Source organism: Bison bison, unplaced genomic scaffold, assembly GCF_000754665.1.
Source record: "Bison bison bison isolate TAMUID 2011002044 unplaced genomic scaffold, Bison_UMD1.0 scf7180017864508, whole genome shotgun sequence".
Lineage (NCBI taxonomy): Eukaryota > Metazoa > Chordata > Mammalia > Artiodactyla > Bovidae > Bison > Bison bison.
Genome location: NW_011495064.1, coordinates 15,727,672 through 15,745,549, shown reverse-complemented (window position 1 = coordinate 15,745,549; position 17,878 = coordinate 15,727,672). Strand labels below are relative to the sequence as shown.

At 37.7% G+C, this 17,878-nt stretch overlaps 1 protein-coding gene across 1 annotated transcript in view; it reads right to left on the bottom strand.

Annotated features, from left to right (window-relative positions):
• The window catches only part of BIRC6 (baculoviral IAP repeat containing 6), a 215,943-nt gene that overhangs the window by 191,408 nt on the left and 6,657 nt on the right, over nucleotides 1-17,878 (bottom strand). The gene's annotated exons all lie outside the window — the stretch shown is intronic.

The window sequence follows — 17,878 nt, the reverse complement described above, 5'->3', positions numbered from 1 at the left end:
ATTATAAAATGACTTTGAACCCTACACAGATAAAGTTTAAAAAGAAATTCAAGCAGAAAATTTAACAGAAGAACACTCAAATTTCTTTCAGCTATACCAGATATAAGCAAACTTCCTATAAAAAGATCAAATAGTATTTAAGGCCTCATAAGAAACACTCAAATTTCCTCCAACTATACCAGATTATCAGCAAACTTCTTATAAAAAGATCAAATAGTATTTAAGGTCTTTTCTCATAATTACTCAACTCTGCCACTGTACTACAAAAGAAACATTTATTTACTTTATTTTAGTAAATGAAGGGATGTAAATGTGTTCTCGGAGAAGGCAATGGCACCCCACTCCAGTGCTCTTGCCTGGAAAATCCCATGGACGAGGGGAGCCTGGTGGGCTGCAGTCCAGTGGGTCGCACAGAGTCGGACACGACTGAAGCGACTCAGCAGCAGTAGCAGCAGCAGATGTGTTCTAGTAGCATTTATTTATAAAATCAGGAGACAGGCCATAGTTTGCAGATTCCTGACTGACACTAATGACTTGCATTAGTACAGATTTTCTTTGGGAGCAGGAGAAATTTCACAAAAATAATAAGTTAAAAATTCACAGCCAGACACAAAAAGCTGCTGAAACTTAAAACTAAAACTAACAAAGAAAAATCTTGAAAGCAACCAGAGGATATGTTACGTACAGGTAAGTAATAACTACAATAAAAGCACGTTTATCATTTAAAAATCATGGACTTCACTTGGAACTGAACAATTTGTAGAGTACTGCAAAAAAGAAATTCAATTCAACAAAAAAAAATCCATCAAGAATGAAGGTGAAATAAAGACATTCTCAGATGAGGGAACACTAACTAGAAATGTTGTCAGGAAACCTGCTCAGAAAGAATCACAAAAAGAAGTTCATCAAAGAGAAGGGAAATTATAGAGTATCAAGAATGAGGGAAGAGCTACAGAAATGGTAAATATCTGGGTAAATATAAGTGATGATTCTCCAACTCAGTCTTTTAAATGTACTTGATAACTGAAAGCAAAAATTACTACAATGTCTGATACTCTTCAATGTCACATATATATAATAAATAAGTCGATTATAACTTAAAAGAGGAGGATACAATAGAGTGGTATGGTTTCTGCTGCTGCTGCTGCTGCGTCGCTTCAGTCGTGTCCAGCTGTGCAACCCCATAGACAGCAGCCCACCAGGCTCCCCCGTCCCTGGGATTCTCCAGGCAAGACACTGGAGTGGGTTGCCATTTCCTTCTCCAATGCATGAAAGTGAAAAGTGAAAGTGAAGTTGCTCAGTTGTGTCCAACTCTTAGCGACCCCATGACTGCAGCCTAACAGGCTCCTCTGTCCATGGGATTTTCCAGGCAAGAGTACTGGAGTGTGGTGCCATTGCCTTCTCCGGGTATGGTTTCTACATTCCACTTAAAGTGGTAAAATACTGATTCTAAATAGACTAAGAGGAAAATATATATTGCAATCCTTCAAGTAACTATGAAAACACACAAAAGCAACAGATAAGGTTAAAAAAAAAAAATCAAGCCAAAAAAGCAGAAAGAGAAAAACTAGAGAAAAAAAGAGGAAACAAATAATAAAATGGAGCATCTAAACCAAAATTCAACTATTCAGTAATCATAAATGGCCTAAGTACACCAATGAAAAGACAAACTGGAATTTAAAACACACATGCAATCTAATTCTATGATGTCTAAATGAAACTTTTATAATTCTAAAAGGGTAAAAAGATGGAAAAAAGATACATCACGTAAATGTTAATCAAAGAAAGACGGAATAGTCATATTTAGATGAGACAAAGATCAGAACAAAGAAAATCACCAGGGATAAATGAGGACATTACATGACAAAAGAGTCAATTCATGAAGCAATCCTAAATATACATATACACCTAACAACTTAAAAATACATTCAGCAAAAATTAACAAGAACTGAAAGGAGTAACAGACATCCATAATTACAGCTGGAGATTTCAACTTTCCGTAACTGTCAGAACTAGCAGACAGAAAACGAACATAGATATAGAGAAACTGAACACCATCAACCAATGACATTTTTAAAATACTCCACCTATCAACAGTAGAATGCACATTCAAGTGCACATTGAAAATTAATCAAGATATATTGTATCCTGGATCATAAAACAGACCTTAATATAAAAGAAATAAAAGTATGTTCTCTGAGAGCCCAGAAATAAACCTACATATCTCTGGTCAATTAATCTTCAACAAAGGAGGTAAGAATACACAATGGGAAAAAGACAGTCTCTTTAGCAAGTGGTGTTGGGAAAACTGGACAATCACGTGTAAATCAATGAAGTTAGAACACAGCCTCACACTATACACAAAAATAAAACTCAAAATGGCTTAAGTACTTAAATATAAGACACAACACCATAAAACTCCTAGAAGAGATCATAGGCAAAACATTCTCTGACATAAATAAATCATGTCGATGTTTTCTTCGGTCAGTCTCCCGAGGCAACAGAAATAAAAGCAAAAATAAAACGTGGGACATAATCAAACTTATAAGCTTTTCCACAGTAAAGGAAACCATAAACAAAACAAAAAGACAGCCTATGGACTAGGAGAAAATATTTGCAAATGATGCAATCAACAAGGCCTTAATCCCCAAAACATACAAATAGCTCATACAAGCAACAACAAAAAAACAAGCAACCCAATCCAAAAATGGGCAAAAGACCTTAACAGACATTTCTCAAAAGAAATACAGATGGCCAATAAGCACATAAAAAAGATGTTCAACATCACTAAGTATTGGAAAAAATGCAAATCAAAACTACAATAAGATACCAACTCACACAGATCAGAATGGCCATCATTAAAAAGTCTACAGGAATTCCCTAGTGGTCCAGTGGTTAATAAGACTCTACACTTCCAATGCAGGGGGCATGGGTTTGATCCCTGATCAGGGAACTAAGACCCCATGCAGCCAAATACATAAAATCTTTAAAAAAAGAAAAAAAGATGAAGTTTAAAAAATAAATAAATAAAAAGTCTACAAATAACAAACGTTGGAGAGGGCACGGAGAAAAGGGAACCCTCCTCACTGCTGGTGGGAATTTAAGTTGGTACAGCCACCACAGAAAACAGTATGAAGGTTCCTTAGAAAACTAAAAGAACTACCATAAGATCAAGCAACCCCAGTCCTGGGCATTTGTCCAGACAAAATTCTTATTCAAAAAGATACATGCATCCCAATGTTCAAAGCAGCACTATTCATAGTAGCCAAAACATGGAAACAACCTAAACGTCTATCAACAGATGAATGGATAAAGAGCATGTGATACATATACATAATGGACTGCTGCTGCTGCTAAGTCGCTTCAGTCGTGTCCAACTCTGTGAGACCCCATAGACAGAAGCCCACCAGGCTCTGCTGTCCCTGGGATTCTCCAGGCAAAAACACTGGAGTGGGTTGCCATTTCCTTCTCCAATGCATGAAAGTGAAAAGTGGAAAGGAAGTCGCTCAGTCGTGTCCGACTCTTAGCGACCCCATGGACTACAGCCTACCAGGCTCCTCCGTCCATGGGATTTTCCAGGCAAGAGTACTGGAGTGGGGTGCCATTGCCTTCTCCGATATAATGGACTATTACTTAACAATTAAAAAGAACAAAACAATGTCATTTGCAGCAACCAAGGGTGCAACTAGAGATTATCATACTAAGTGAAGTCAGAAAGAGAAAGACAAGATACTATATGATATCACTTACACGTGGAATCTAAAATGTGACATAAATGAACCCAAGTGCAAAAGAGAAACAGACTCCTGGACACAGGACAGACTTGTGGTTGCCAAGGGGGACAGGGTTGGGACAAGAATAGAGCAAGAGGTTGATGATAGAGCAAGTTAGCAGATGTTAGCTATTATATACAGAATGGATAAACAACAAGGTCCTAATGGGAAAGAATATAGTAAAAGAAAAGAATGCACACATATGTATAACTCAATCACTTACCAGACCATCTTACCTGTCTCCCGAGAAGCCTGTACGCAGGACAAGAAGTGATAGTTAGAACCGGACGTGAAATGGACTAGTTCAAAATTGGGAAAGGAGTACGTCATGGTGTATACTGTCACCCTGTTTATTTAACTTACATGCAGAGTACATTATGCAAAATGCTGGGCTAGATGAATCACAAGCTGGAATCAAGACTGTGGGGAGAAATACCAACAACCTCAGATATGCACGCAAAAAGCAAAGAGAAATTTTGCTTTTATGGAACTCTAATATTTAATGGCAAAAAGCAAGAGAAACTAGAGAGCCTCTTGATGAAGGTAGAGAGGAGAGTGAAAAAGCTGGCTTAAAATTCAACATTCAAAAAACTAAGATCATGGCATCCAGTCCCATCATTTCATGGCAAATAGATGGGGAAAAGTAGAAATAGTGACATATTTTATTTTCTTGGGCTCCAAAATTATTGCAGACAAATACTGCAGCCATGAAATCAAAAGACACCTGCTCCTAGGAAGAAAAGCTGTGACAAATCTAGAAAGTGTATTAAAAAGCAGAAACAACACCTTGTCAACAAGGGTCCATATAGTCAAAGCTATGGTTTTTCCAGTTGTCATGTACAGATGTGAGAGTTAGACCATAAAGAAGGCTGAGCACGAAAGAATCAATGCTTTTGAACTGTGGTGTTGGAGAAGACTCTTGAGAGTCCCTTGGACTGCAAGGAAACCAAACAAGACAATTCTAAAGGAAATCAACCCTGAATATTCACTGGAAGGACTGAGGCTGAAACTGATGCTCCGATACTTTGGCCACCTGATGTGAAGAGTCAACTCCCTGGAAAAGACAGATGCTGGGAAAGACTGTGGGCAAGAGGAGAAGGGGCCCACAGAGGATGAGATGGTTCGAAGGCATCACTGACTCAATGGACAAGAGTTTGAGTAAACTCCAGGAGATAGCGATAGACAGGGAAGCTTGATACGCTGCAGTGTGTGGAGTCACGAAGAGTCAGAAGTGAATTAGAGACTGAATGACAACAGCAGCAGAAACTAACACAACATTGTAAAACAACTATACTCCAATGAAACAACCAACCACAAACAAAATGACCACAAAGGATTTAAGTAGAAATCAGTAACAGAAACATAATGGGAAACCTCTAAATACTTGTAAATTAAATAACATACTCCTAAGCAATTCTTAGGTCAATGAAGTCTAAAGTAACTCAGAAAACATTTTTAAAAGAATGAACATGAAGGAGTTCCCTGATGTTCTAGAGGTTAGGATACGGCACTTTCACTGCTGTTCCCCTGGCTGGGGAACACTGAGATCCCTCAAGCTGTAGCACAGCTCTCCACACCCAAAAGAGAATGAAAATATAATATCAAAATAAGGCATCTGACGCTAAAACAGTGATTAGAGTAAAACTTATAGGACTTGAATGTTTATATTGGGGTGGGGAAAAAGGCCTTAAATCAATAACCTTAGCTTCTACTTAAAAAAACCAGAACAAATCCCAAATAAATCCAAAGCAAGGAAAAGGTAAGAAATAATAAAGGTTAATAGTGGAAATCAATGCAAAAGTAAAACTAGAAAAACAATAATGAAAAATCAATATAAGCAAAAATGAGTTCTTTGAAAAGATTGATGAAATTGATAAAGCTCTAGCAAGAGTGGCAAAGAATAAAAGAAGATATAAATTACCAACACAACCAAATGAAAGAGGAGCTAGCCTACAGATCCTGCAGACATCAAATGATAAATAAAAGAATACTATGAACAACTCTATGCACATAAATGTGACAAATTGTGTTGTCACAATATTTAAATTTGACACTTGAAATGTTAAAAAGATAACTGAGGAATAATATAAACAGATCAATATGCATAAGTTAGAAAATAAAGGTGAAATTCCATAAAAACCACAAACTACCAAATTATTCAAAATGAAACAGGTAATCTGAATTAAGGAAAGTAAATTCCTAGTTTAAAACTTTTCAAAGAAATCTCCAGGCTTACCTGATTTCACTGGGGAATTTAAGAAGTAACACCAATTCTACAAAATCTTTTTCAGGAAACAGAAAAAGAGGAACACTTCCAAACTCCTTTTAAGAAGCCTAAATTAACCTGATATCAAAAACTAGAAAAAGGTCAAAAAAAGAAACTACATACCATTATCCCTCATGGAGATTGTGCAAAAATCCTCAACAAAATAAAAGCAAATGGAGTTTAGCAATACACCAGGACCAAACAGGGTTTTCCCAGGAATGCAAAACTGGTTCAGTATTCAAAAATCAATCAATGTAAGCTATCACGATAACTTCTTAAAGAAGAAAAACCACAGTTAAGTCAGTAGATACATCTGGCAAAATACAACATATTTCCATGATTTAAAAAAAAAAAGCCCTCAGCAAGTTAAAAGGGAATTTCCTCAATCTGATAAGGGACAGCTACAGAGTCTACCACTATGAAACACTTAATGCTAAGACCGAAGGCTTTCCCCTAAGATCAGGAATAGGACAAGGATATTACGCTCTCAACAGTTCTATCGAATATCTTAATGGAGGATCTAGCCACTGCAATAAGATATGAGGAGCCAGACGCATTAGGAAGAAATCAAACAGCCCCTATTCACTGATAACATGATTATGTATGCAGAAAATCCCAAAGAATCTAAAAAAAAACAAACAAGGACTTCCCTGGTGGTACAGTGGATAGGAAGTTGCCTGCCAATGCAGGGGATCCTGCTCTGTGAAGATTTCACATGCCGCAGAGCAACTAAAGCCCGTAAGCCTAGGGCCTGTGCTCCACAACAAGAGGAACCATCACAATGAGATGCCTGTGCACCGCAACGAACAGCCCTGCTCACTGCAACTAGAGAAAGGTGGCATGCAGCAATAAAGACCACTCCAGTACTCTTGCCTGGAAAATCCCATGGACAGAGGAGCCTGGTAGGCTGCAGTCCATGGGGTCGCTAAGAGTCGGACACGACTGAGCAACTTCACTTTCACTTTTCACTTTCATGCACTGGAGAAGGAAATGGCAACCCACTCCAGTGTTCTTGCCTGGAGAATCCCAGGGACGGGAGAGCTTGGTGGGCTGCCATCTATGGGGTCGCAAAGAGTCGGACACGACTGAATCGACTTAGCAGCAGCAGCAGCACAGCCATAAATAAATAAATTTTAAAAAATAAAATAAATAAAAATCAAAACAAAAACTACAAGAACTAGAAGGTTTAGCAAGGCTACACTGAACAAATACATGAAAATCAATCAATTTTATATCTACTAGCAATGATCAATCTGAAAACAAAATTTACCCCAAAAACTAACAGTTAGTTTACAAGAGCTCTAAAAACATAAAATACTTAAGATATATATCAAACAAAAGGTAAACAGAATATGTATGCTGACAAGTACAACTGATCAGTGAAAGAAATCAAAAAAGATCTAAATAAAACGATGGTCATAGACTACAAGAATCAACATAGCAAAGACATGAACAGTTTCCAAACTGCTCTATAGATTTAACGCAACTTCAATCAAAATCCCAGCAGGAATTCCATGTTGCGTGGCAGCCTGGATGGGAGGGAGTTTGGGGGAGAATGGATGCATGTGTCTGGATGGCTGGGTCCTTTGCTATCCACCTGAGTCCAACGGTCACAACACTGTTAAACAGCTGTACTCCAATACAAAATAAAGTTAAAAAAACCCAACAGCATTTTTGAGATATAGATAAACTGAATCCCAAATAATCTGAAAAGGCAAAGGAACTGGAATAGCCAGAATAATTTCGATACAGAATAAAGTTGGACAAATCACATTATATGACTTTAAGACCTGCTATAAAATTTACAGTACCTCAAGAATGTGTGCTACAGGCAAAGAGATAACATATTACATCTATGTAACAGAATCCCGAGATAGGCCTGTATAAACATGACCAGTTGATTTTTTTTTAATGTTTCTCAAGTTGTAAATTTATACATTACATGAAACTTGCCATTTAACCATTAAGTGTACAGTTCAGTGGCATTAAGTGCATTCATAGTGTCTTTCGACTATTACCACTATCCATCCACAGACCTCTTTTTATCTTGCGAAACCGCAACTTTATAATCACTGACACTAAATCTTCACTTCTGTCCCCACAGCACCTGGCAGTCACTACTCTTTCTTCACTGACCATAACATCTTCCAGGTTCATCCATGTTGCACTATGTGTCAGAATTTCCTCCCTTCTCAAGGCTAATATTTCATTATATACACACACCATGTTTTGTCTATACATTCATCCACTGATGGACACTTGGGTGGCTTCTACTTTCTGTCCAGCTGGGAATAATGTCACTGTGAACATAGCATACAAATATTTCTTCAAGATTCTGCTTTTAACTCTTTATACCCAATATTTAAGTGGAATTGTGAGTTTATACAATAATTTTTAATTATCTGAATAACTGTATTACTCAAAATGTGGAAATGTGAGTTCATAAGGTAATTTTAAATTATATGTAGGACTGCATACTGTTTTCTTCAGTGGCTGCGCCATTTTATATTCCCACCAACACAGCAAAAAGGTTCCAATCTCTCTACATCCTTGCCAACACTTACTCTGCTTTTTCGAAAATAACCATCCTAATGGGTGTGAAGTGATACCTCATTATGGTTTTGATCTGCATTTCCCTAATGATTAATTATGCTGAGCATCTTTTCATGTGTTTGTTGGTCATCTGTTTATCTTCTCTGGAGAAATGTCTATTTAAATCCTTTGCTCATTCTCTAACTGGGCTATTTGTTTTTTGCTGTTTTTTGAGTTGTTGTTTTCTATAATTGTCTAAATATTTCTGGCTATATCTCTGGATATGTGACTTGCAAATATTTTCTCCCTTTCTGGGTTCTGCCTTTTGACTCTGTTGATAGTGTCCTTCAATGTACAAAAGGTTTTCATTTTGATGAAATCCTATTTGTCAAATAATTCACTGGATGCCTGTGCCTTTGGTGTCATATCCAAGAACTCACTGCCAAATCCAACATCGTGAAGCTTTTCCACTTTGTTTTCTTCTAAGAGCTTAATAGTCGTGGCTCTTACGTTTAAATCTTTGATCCATTTTGAGTTAATTTTTGTATGTGGTGTTTTGAAAATGTTTGTCTGTGGTGTAATATGGTTGTATAAGGGTAGAACTTCATTCTTTTGCATGTGGATATCCAGTTTTCTCAGCACTATTTTTTGAAGAGAATGGTCTTGACCTCCATTCCAATAATTATTTGACCACTTATATAAGGGGTACTTCTGTACTCATTATTCTAAACCAGAACCACACTGTTTTGATTACTATAGCACCATAGTAAAAAATTTTGAAATCAGGAAGTGTAAGTCCTCCAGCATTTATTTTTCCAATAACACTAGCTGTTTGGGGTCCCTCGAGATTCCATACAAATTTTAGAATGGATTTTTCTATTTCTGCAAAAGTAGTGACTGGGATTTTGATAAGGATTGCAATCAATCTGTAAATAGCTTTGGGTAGTGTTGACTTTGTAACAATACCAAGTGCTCGCAAGGATGCAGAGCAAGTATAATTCATAAATGTCTAATGGCGATGCATAATGGTACAGCCATACTAGTTTGACGGTTTCTTATGAAGTTAAACATACACTCACCAAATGGCCATGCAATCCCACTTCTACATATTTACCCTGGAGACATAAAACCTTCATTCACACAAAAATCTGTACTTAGATGTTTATAATAGTTCTTTTCATAATTACCAAAAGCATGTCCTCCCAAGAGTAACTGACTAAATATGGCGATACATTCATATGATGAAATACTTAGCGATGAAAAGGAATGACCTACAGATAGACACATGCAACAACTTGACTTTCAAAGACATTATGCTATGCACAACAAGTCAGTATCAAAAAGTTATGTACTAAAGGGTTCCATTTCCATGACATTCTAGAAAAGACAAAACAGTAGAGAGAACAGATCAGTGATTGCCAAAGGTTCAGGGGTGGGGAGGAGGCTGACTACAAAGGGATACCAAAAGAGATATCACAGAGAACTCTTTCAGGGATTGACACTGCTCTGTATCCTGACTGTGGTGATGGTTACATGAATCCATGCATGTATTACTAGTACACACACCATTTACTATAATCATTAGTCAAAATTTATTTTTAAATTATACAATAAAAACACAGGAAAATACAATTTTAACAAAGTAAAGGCGGGAAATAGTTCGTAACGTATCTTACTATAAAAATACATCAAATAATAGAAAAAGGCAAAAAGAACTTGCTGCACACCAAAATGCTAAGACTAGCCATCTCTAAGTAATGAAATCATAGAGGGGCTTCTCTTTCCCCAGGTAGCTCAGTGGTAAAGAATCCACCTGCCAATGCAGGAGACATGGGTTTGATCCCTGAGTTGGGAAGATGCCCTGGAGAAGGGAATGGTAACCCACTGCAGTATTCTTGCCTCGGAAATCCCATGAAGAGAGGAGCCTGGCAGACTACAGTCCACGGGGTCGCAAAAGAAATCAGACACAACTTAGTGACTAAACAACATCTGATGGCCTATAAGGTAAGTCATTTTTAAAATGGAAATTTTTAAAGGAAGGAAATTGTGGGGTTTTTTAGTTATCTTAACACCCACATTAAGAAACAGTCAACTCTTTATCAATGCACTAATCATGTATATCTTCAAAACCTGGAAAAGTATTATCAGAAATATATTATCTTTGCCAACTGAAACTACACATTGCAGAAGTCCATATCCACTGAGATATCATCAGAGTTCAATGCTTAAAACAGTTTATACCATAACACAAAAACATAATTCAAAGTCAATAAAAAAGGGTACAAAATTAACGTTTTTTGTTGCTATTTAGTCACTAAGTCATATCTGACTTTTTTGCAAGCCCATGGACTGTAGCTCACCAGATGTCTCATCCATGGAATTCTCCAGGCAAGAATACTGGAGTGGGTGCCATTCCTTCTCCAGGGACCTTCCCAACCCAGAGATCAAACCCGCGTCTCCTGCACTAGCAGGCGGATTCTTTACCACTGAGCCACCAAGGAACCCCAAAATTAAAGTTCAGCTCTTATAAAGCTTTTAAAGTATTATTAAAGTTACTGAAAATAAAATCATTCAACAAAAGTTGCTAATACACTGTATTATTCAAAGTTAAAATGAGTATTCCTATAAGAGAACTTGGTGCAAAGAAAATCTGGGAAAGTTCGGTGACTAGGCCATAAGGAAAAGTAGCAAATGGATAAAATACAAAGCAGGGATAGTATTTTTCCAGGCAGGAAAATCAACATCTACCTAAACATGGAAGAGGTTCTCTGAAAGATACAGAATTTAAGGTTCCAATTCTCTCCCACTTATTTTAAATAATCTTAAGTTACCTGACATCAACTGAGAAAGTTTTGAGAACATAATCACCACTGAAAACTTTCCATAGATAGGACTCAATCATTAAGGACTTACTACTACTCCCTGCAAGAAACTGTGGGGCCCTTTTCATATGTTTCATTCAATTAACTGTGACAAACTGAACAATATATATGAAAATTTGTCACAGTTAAATCTCTCAACCAGTCTTCAATATATAGATTACATTCTTCCTTCAGGATTTTGACCTGGCTATAATTAAGTAAAGTCTGGGGACTAATTTCCCTATCTGATATTGCATAAAAACCCTTATCATCTGTATATAAATTCCAGTTGCTACAGAAAGTTGCCCATGTGAGAAGTAACTCAGCTACAAATCAATATAATTCTACAATTGGAACATGTACCCTTGTGAATTTCTATTTGGAGCTCATATTTGAAATTATTTTGTTTAACAGAGATGGCACCTTTCTCTGAGACTAGTAATCACACCAGTCTCATCACTCCTCATTGAATCTACATTTTAAATCAGTGCAAGTGAAATTCCATCCAAATATGATGAAAATCCATCCAGCTGTTTCCCCATACTACAGTAACAAGCCAACAGAAACTTCCCCTGGATACCTGCCTTGCTGCTCTCTCACATCATTAGGATCTGCTCAAGGGCCGTCTCAGAGAGACTCCCCCCCAGACCACACAGTACAAATTTACCCACCACCATCTCGTATCAGTTTTGATTTCTTATAGTGTCTACCATCACCTGCATGTATGTGTAATATACCTCTTTTCACTAAACCAGAGCTCTAGGAAAGGATTTTGTTGATAAACAATAAGTTTTTGACACACAGTAAATGTTTTTGAATAAATGAATCATTTTTCATAGTTTTGAAGAACTTTTTAACATATTAAAACTAAGCTCTAGGGCTTCCCTGCTGGCTCAGTGGTAAGGAATCCACCTGCCAATGCCGGAGACACAAGTTCAATCCCTGGTCCCACAAGATCCCACATAGCAACTAAGCCTGTGCACCACAACTACTGAGCCCGGGAGCCCCAACTACTGAGCCAAGTGTCACAGCCACTGAAGCCTGCATTCCCTGGAGCCCACGCTCTACGAGAAGCCACCGCAATGAGAAGACCGCATACCACAACTAGAATAGCCTCTGCTCACCACAGCTAGAGAAAAGCCCACTCGACAACAAAGACCCCGCAAAGCCATATAATTTAATAAAAGTATATATTTTTTAAAACCCACTAAGCTCTAATATGATAAAATGTAACATTCTAGTAGTTAGTTTTTTTCTTAATACAACATAAAACAAAAACATTTTAGGCATGAAACAGCTGATCTGGTAGATAATCCGAGCCATTTCTGCCCTCTACAGCTGCTTTTTCCCCTCTCCTCTCCTCATACTCCCAGTAGTAGGTCCCTGCTGCAGTGGCATTTTGGTGAAAAGTATCATAGCACTTAACTGATTGAAAAACAAAAAAATCAAAAATGCATTACATCAGAAAAGTACAAAAGAAAGCAACAGGAATTTGGCCCTTGGTACCGTTCTGCTTATAAGCGTATTTCACTTATAATTTAATTTACTGTGGGGTAGGTTTTATTAGCAAAGAAACTAACTTGGGAGGTGTTTCTTACCAAAAAAAAAAAAAAAATTAAGCCTAAACAGAATAAATACTATTGAGGCTTCCCTGGTGGCTCAATGGTAAAGAATTCACCTGCCAATGCAGGAGATACAGGTTTGATTCCTGGGTCGGGAAGATCCCCTAGAAAAGAAAATGGCAACCCCCTCCAGTATTCTTTGCTGGGAAATCCCATGGACAGAGGAGCCTGGCAGGCTACAGTCATGGGGTCAAAAAAGAGTCAGACACAGTGACTAAACAACAACAGAATACTATTCAATTGAAATAAAATCTCTCATTTATTCCAGGCATATGAAATACATTTGTTCATTTAGGGTTCTATGTGAAGTTAAAACCTCTAAACCTGGCCTGCACATTAAAATCACTGAGAAAGCTTTAAAAATTAAAATAATAAAAATTTAAGTGGCCTTGGGTTCCACTCCAGGTCACTTAAGTTAGAATACTAGAACCCTAGCAGAGTATGTCTTTAAAAACTCTCCTGATGACTCTAAGGAGCAACCAAGGCTGAGAACCACTGCCCTGTACTATCTCCCCAGCCTTCCTTGTCTCTCTTCAACTTCATAAATCAAAGTAAAAGCATAGAAACAAATCATAAAGATTTGAATTCCTGGTGCCCACAATAAATTTCAAAGACGACACTTCCATTTGCCCCAATATTGCTATTAATTCCTGTAAAAAGTAAACATAATATTTATCTCCTCTAAAAATACATCCCTGATTTAACATACTCACACTAGACCACAATTATTTCTTCTAGGAGCACTGCCCTTGTCACAAACAATTAACTTTATGTAGCAATTAATTTATCCTTTTTGTCATTTGTACCTCCATTTTCTCCTCTCTATACCCAAAGAGTTTGGCTAACCCTGTTGTATCCCTCACATATGAAGTTCAACTTACAAAGAATGTCTACATTCATTATCATATCACATAATAATGTAGCCTGGGCAAGAATTACTAGCCCATTTTAGAGATGGTAACCCAGGAAGTGTCTTGCCAAATGACCTTTTGCCTGAGACTCTGAGCAGTGCACTGCACATATCAGAGAGGCACTTCCCACCCGCCTTCACACTATTTTTATATACTCCTTTACAGTGTGGGCTTCCCTGGTGGCTCAGACAGTAAAGCGTCTGCCTGCAATGTGGGAGACCCTGTTTCAATCCTTGGGTCGGGAGGATTCCCCTGGACAAGGAAATGGCAACCCACTCCAGTACTCTTGCCTGGAAATCCCATGGACACAGGATCCTGGTAGGCTACAGTCCATGGAGTCACAAGGAGTCAGACACAACTAAGCGACTTCACTTTCACTTTTTTTTTTTTCACTTTACAGAAATCTATTGTTGTCTACATTCTATCTATTGTTATAGAGAACATTCCTAAGGATAGATTTCCAAATGTTCAACAACTTACATATGGTTATAACTACAGATTTCCAGTTAAACAAGGACATAATACATACAATTTACTTCTGCTTCCTCCTACAATCCTACTGCAAAGACAGGAAATAATTAAAGAGGGCATTAAACAAGCCCACAAAGACAAAAAGACCAAGGAGATAATAACAACAAAATTTCTGAAGCTGGAGTACAGGCAGAAGACTGTTAATTGATTTGTTTCCCTATTAAAAAAAAACTTCAAGGCTAAGCCAGCAATGAGGAAAGCTCAAAGTATGTGTGTTGTAGTATTTTTCAAATTACACAGATAATAAGACATCTACAATAAAAACTACTTAAAAGTAGCAGCTTTTTGCTGTATTTTCCCAATTAATGCTAAAAGCATACCTATCGTATGGTATGGGCCCTACATTTTTTACCATAAACTGGGAGTTCTTGTACATAAGAGTATGAAGCCATAGCTCCCATAGAACCAAGTCCAAGATCCTCAGTCTCTCCCATCACTCCCTTCCTCATGCTTTGCACTGTAATACTAAACTGCTTATAACAAATATTACCTGCTTCATGCACCTACTTGTGCTCATGCTACTTCCTCTACCTAGCCAACTTCATTTCTTTCAAGTCTCAGCTGAGCTGTCACCCCTTCTAGACAGCTTTCCAAAACTGGGGAAAGAGTGGATTTAAAATTCATCTTATTATCCCCATATGGCAAACACTTGTTGAAATGAATGATGCAATTAAAAACACCAATACAAAAGGTAGCATTTATTGAGTGTTTATGGTGGGTCAAATAATATCTACATGTATCAATTTACTTAACATCTTTCCAAGAACCAAATGAGTTGGGTACTAATTATTAAGAGCAGAGGGAGTTAAGCATCTTGCTTTGGGACACAGCTAATAAGTGATGAATCACAGACTGAAACTCAATCTGGCTCCGGAGCCAATATACTTAACCATAGACTAGGCTTTCTCTATAAATGGCAATGCCTTCCAAACCTGTATTCCCAAATCTTCACACTTCATTTATTTCCAAACCTTCAAGTTGAATTTCCAAATGGCTCCTGGCCATCTCTTCCGGGATGTCCTTCAAGAACCTCAAAATTAACATAACTGAAATCACTATGTCCCCCTTGCTCCTCAGCATATGCCAACAAAAGCTACTCACCATACCTTCTTGTACTGCTATTCAGGTTAATTCATTCACCCAGTCACCCAAAGTAGAAACCTAAGTCTGAGTAATTGCCACCTTGTCAATTCCCCTCATCCCTACATTCGTCGAATTATATTGTTTCCACCTCTCAAACTAACTTACATGCAGCTCTCGCCACTTTTCACACCTGAGCATTAGCTTGGAATCTTTCTTCAAAAAAATCTGATTGTGTCTTAACCTATAAAAGCTGCCTACCATTGACATCAAGTCCAAAGTTCTTAGCAAAACGTATTATGATCTTGTCTTTCCCAATCTCTCAGCTTCAACTCTAACCATCCAACCCCAACTCCTCTTCCCCTCAAAACTTCCCTGAATTTAATATGCTTTTAAAGACCTAATTGTCTCTGTATAAACAAGTACCTTAGCCTAGGATATCCCTCCCACTATCTCATCTTCCCAAACTGATCATAAAGGCAACATCCTTTGAGAAGCCTTCTCTATTCCCCTCAGATTGAACAAACTCCCTTCTCTAAACTCACACAATCTGCATATCTATATTTTATTAAGAGTACTTACGCTAAAATGGCTTACCTGAAAATATCACCAAGCATGTATTCAAAAGTAAAAAGGCTGCCTTACTTTGTGCCCCCATGCCTACCACATGTTCAACAATGTATGAAATCACCAGCCTCTTTTAACAATTTCAAGTCCAAAATGAATTAACTTACATAATTTATTTCTCTTGTAATATAAAATCATTACTCTATATTAATATTTATCTCTCTCAGATTTCACTGGTCCCATTTCCACATATGTGAAAAACTGAAAGAAAAAAATACTTCAATTTCAACAGAATCCCTGTAGTAAAAACATCTACTACATCAGCAAACTTTCAAATGGCCACTGCTACAAGAACATTTACAGAGCACATACTATATACCCTGGATGAGGAAATGACAACCCACTCCAGTATTCTTGCCTAGAAAATCCCATGGACTAGGCTGGCAGGCTACTACAGTTCACAGGGTCAAAAAGAGTCAGACTCGACTTAATGAGTGAGCACTATGTATCTGTTCTAATGTTTAACATATATTAGCTCACTTCAATTCTCACAACTATCTTATGAGGTAGATAACATTGTAATGCTCACTTTATTGATGCACTTCAAGATCAAACAGTACCAAGACTAAAGCTCAAACTATTTAGCTCCAGAAATTGATCTCTTACACTGCCTCTGATTAATAAGTCTAAAACTACTAAAACAAAGACTACAATAAATTCTTTCTTAGAGCAAAACCATCTTTGCACGTTGAACAGTTAGGAAAATGTGGGAGGCAAATGTAAAAATTTGGGTAAATATAGAGGATGTTGAAAACACAGAAAAATCTTTTTTAAGACTATTAATTCATGGGACTTCCCTGGCGATCCAGTGGTTAAGACTCAGCGCTTCCAATGCAGAGAGTGTGGGTTTGATCCCTGGGCAAGGAACTAAGATCCCACAAGCCATGCATTGAGGCAAAAAACACAAACAAACAAACAAAGCAAACAAACATGAATATTAATTCACTCTAATTATAGAAAATGTTTTGCTAATAAAACACCAAATCTTTGACATATGTCATCATGTAGTATTACTAAAGTCAGTCAACTGAAACAGAGACAAGTACACAGTCATAGCCCACAAAGATATTTGCTGAATTAAATTTTTATACAGAACTCAGATGGGCTTCCCAGATGACGCTACTATAAAGAGCCCACATAACAATGCAGAAGACTTAAGAGACCAGAGTTTGTTCCTGGGTCAGGAAGATCCCCTGGAGGAGGGCATGGCAACCCACTCCAGTATTCTTGCCTGGAGAGTCCCATGGACAGAGAAGCCTGGTGGGCTACAGTCCATGGGGTCGCAAAGAGTCAGACATGACTGAAGCGACTTAACATGCAAGGAACTCAGATGCATCTAGAAGACAACTATCTTGTAGGGCTGTTGCAGTCCCAACTCTATAACATGTTTATAACCAAGACTAGGAAGGCTTCACGTACCCAAATTAATCAGGAAATAGGAAATGATTTGTATCATTTACAATTTCCAAAAACTGAGATCTACAGGAAGATGCTGCATTTCAACCAAATTCAGTTCAGTTCAGTCGCTCAGTCGTGTCCGACTTTTTGCAACCCCATGAATTGCAGCGCGCCAGGCCTCCCTGTCCATCACCAACTCCCAGAGTTCACTCAGACTCACGTCCATCGAGTCAGTGATGCCATCCAGCCATCTCATCCTTTGTCGTCCCCTTCTCCT